This window comes from Polyodon spathula, chromosome 36 (genome assembly GCF_017654505.1).
Source record: "Polyodon spathula isolate WHYD16114869_AA chromosome 36, ASM1765450v1, whole genome shotgun sequence".
Classification (NCBI taxonomy): domain Eukaryota; kingdom Metazoa; phylum Chordata; class Actinopteri; order Acipenseriformes; family Polyodontidae; genus Polyodon; species Polyodon spathula.
In genome coordinates, this window is record NC_054569.1 from 5,420,108 (window position 1) to 5,423,178 (window position 3,071).

The 3,071-nt window shown below is 44.0% G+C and overlaps 1 long non-coding RNA gene across 1 annotated transcript; it reads left to right on the forward strand.

Annotated features, from left to right (window-relative positions):
* Window positions 1-1,263: 1,263 nt before the first annotated feature.
* On the forward strand, window positions 1,264-2,383 carry LOC121304026. Its single transcript, XR_005947901.1, has 2 exons — window positions 1,264-1,835; window positions 2,222-2,383. It is a non-coding gene; the product is annotated as an uncharacterized LOC121304026 (long non-coding RNA).
* Window positions 2,384-3,071: the final 688 nt, after the last annotated feature.

Here is a 3,071-nt window from a genome sequence, read left to right on the forward strand (position 1 = left end):
AAGAACTGGGAAAACTGCAGAGAGAGAGAACTAGCAAGAACTGGGAAAACTGCAGAGAGAGAGAGAACTAGCAAGAACTGGGAAAACTGCAGAGAGAGAGAGAACTAGCAAGAACTGGGAAAACTGCAGAGAGAGAGAGAGAACTAGCAAGAACTGGGAAAACTGCAGAGAGAGAGAACTAGCAAGAACTGGGAAAACTGCAGAGAGAGAGAACTAGCAAGAACTGGGAAAACTGCAGAGAGAGAGAGAACAAGAACTGGGAAAACTGCAGAGAGAGAGAAGAACTAGCAAGAACTGGGAAAACTGCAGAGAGAGAGAACTAGCAAGAACTGGGAAAACTGCAGAGAGAGAGAGAACTAGAAGAACTAGCAAGAACTGGGAAAACTGCAGAGAGAGAGAGAACTAGCAAGAACTGGGAAAACTGCAGAGAGAGAGAGAACTAGCAAGAACTGGGAAAACTGCAGAGAGAGAGAACTAGCAAGAACTGGGAAAACTGCAGAGAGAGAGAGAACTAGCAAGAACTGGGAAAACTGCAGAGAGAGAGAGAACTAGCAAGAACTGGGAAAACTGCAGAGAGAGAGAGAACTAGCAAGAACTGGGAAAACTGCAGAGAGAGAGAGAACTAGCAAGAACTGGGAAAACTGCAGAGAGAGAACTAGCAAGAACTGGGAAAACTGCAGAGAGAGAGAGAACTAGCAAGAACTGGGAAAACTGCAGAGAGAGAGAGAAAAACTAGCAAGAACTGGGAAAACTGGAGAGAGAGAGAACTAGCAAGAACTGGGAAAACTGCAGAGAGAGAGAGAAACTAGCAAGAACTGGGAAAACTGGAGAGAGAGAGAACTAGAACTGGGAAAACTGCAAGAACTGGGAAAACTGCAGAGAGAGAGAGAACTAGCAAGAACTGGGAAAACTGCAGAGAGAGAGAACTAGCAAGAACTGGGAAAACTGCAGAGAGAGAGAGAACTAGCAAGAACTGGGAAAACTGCAGAGAGAGAGAAAGAACTGGGAAAACTGCAGAGAAGAGAACTAGCAAGAACTAGCAAGAAAAAACTGCAGAGAGAGAGAACTAGCAAGAACTGGGAAAACTGCAGAGAGAGAGAACTAGCAAGAACTGAGAAAACTGGGAAAACTGCAGAGAGAGAGAACTAGCAAGAACTGGGAAAACTGCAGAGAGAGAGAACTAGCAAGAACTGGGAAAACTGCAGAGAGAGAGAACTAGCAAGAACTGGGAAAACTGCAGAGACAGAGAGAACTAGCAAGAACTGGGAAAACTGCAGCGAGAGAGAACTAGCAAGAACTGGGAAAACTGCAGAGAGAGAGAACTAGCAAGAACTGCCCCCTGCATTTCTGAGCTCTTCATTTCAAACGCAGATTCACTTTGTGTTCCTTATCTAGATAGAACAGGGTTTTATTTTGGCTTTAATTGATGATAGTTTTAATTATATTGATTTAAAATCATTTGCATTTTGCTTCATATTAAGCAGTTAAAATTGACAAATGCATTTACCGGGGTATTTTCACTTCAGAGTTTTAGATACTGAGGGTTTCGGGGTGTCAGTCCTGTTCCTATCACATCTCAAGATAAGGGATGTGATTCATTCAATAGGACACCCTTTAACTCAGTGTTCAGCTGAGGGACGTCAGTGTCACAGCATTGCATGTGTGTGAACGGAGTGCCGCGTTTGCTTTCCAGAGAAGCTGCCTGAAGAAGTCGCGGAGCAGGGTCTGGTGACGAAGAGTGTGGACTACGTTCGAGACGCCTTGAGCAGCCTCTCCTCCACAGCCAAGGAGACGGTCAGCAGCTTAGGGGACACTGAAGTGGTCAAGACTGCCAGGTACCATTCGCCACTTCTTATCCATGCACTTCAAATCCTGCAGGACAGTTTGCATAACCCTGACCTCCACACACAGGGAGCTGCGGCAGCAATATCAAGCAGCAGAAAAAAATAGGAGCTTGAGATTAAACACCATAGCTTTTACAAAGCAGCTGAGAAATCATCCATGAATACCAAGGTCATCAAATCCATTACCACTTGCTCTGATTCATGCAAAAAAAAATCTATTTCTCATTCAAATAGATTCTATTATCAAGTGTTTGTATTGTTTTTACCCTGCCTCCATTTCAGACCCTAACCTGGCTTTGCTAAACATGCCCGTTCTTTTCCTGTGCACGGCACAGTAATGTTTAAAAGGTCTGCTTGAGTTTTCTCTTCTCTTGCAGGGAGTGGTTAAACTATGGGATAGAGTTCCTGATTCCCTACTATGAAACGCTGCAGGAAAAGGCCACAGATGTTTTGGAAAAATACAAACCCAAACCTGTATAAACACACATTGCTATATTTTTGTTAAACATGTAATTAATAAAGGTATAACTGGTTTAGGATTTGAGTCTCTGTGTTGGTATGTCGAGGTGCAGACCTCCCTCCTTCCTTCATTTTCCGTAGTTTCGTGTTCCTCTGTGTTTTTTCATTACCTGTGTTCTACAGCGGCCAGCGTCTCTCTCCTCTCTTCAAAACCGCAGCTCATCTGATAGGGTGATGTGTTCATTTTACTGTAATGCAGAACCAACTCCAGTCAATGAGGAAAGAATAATGAAATATTAGTTAGCATGCTTAAATAATATTCTGGAACATTAAAGCACATGTTTCTTCCAGCCCCCTGTGTTGGTAGTTGTAGCTCTAGGAGTTTCTACCTGCTTGTCGTCATTCTTTTGCTTTATTATTTATACACCATACTGGCTACACTGAAAACAGATTCTCATTGGTGTGTTTTAAGAAGGCAGGAATGGCTTTGTTTTGCACAGTGGCGGATCCCAGTCACTTCAAAGGGCCGCTGAGCTGGGTTCTGATTTTAAAAAGAATGCTTTACCTCAGCAGCAGTTATGCTTAATGGCCACAGGGTGGCAGCATTGGATAAGAAATACAGAATGCGAGTCATCCAGCCATGCCTGTCCCCCTGGAGTTCACTACCTGCTCTGCCCTTTGTAAACAGCAGAGCCACATCTGCACGCCTGCTAAAACGCTTCTGTTGGTTTCAGTGTCCTCTCTGCAGGCTGTACTGAATCACACACA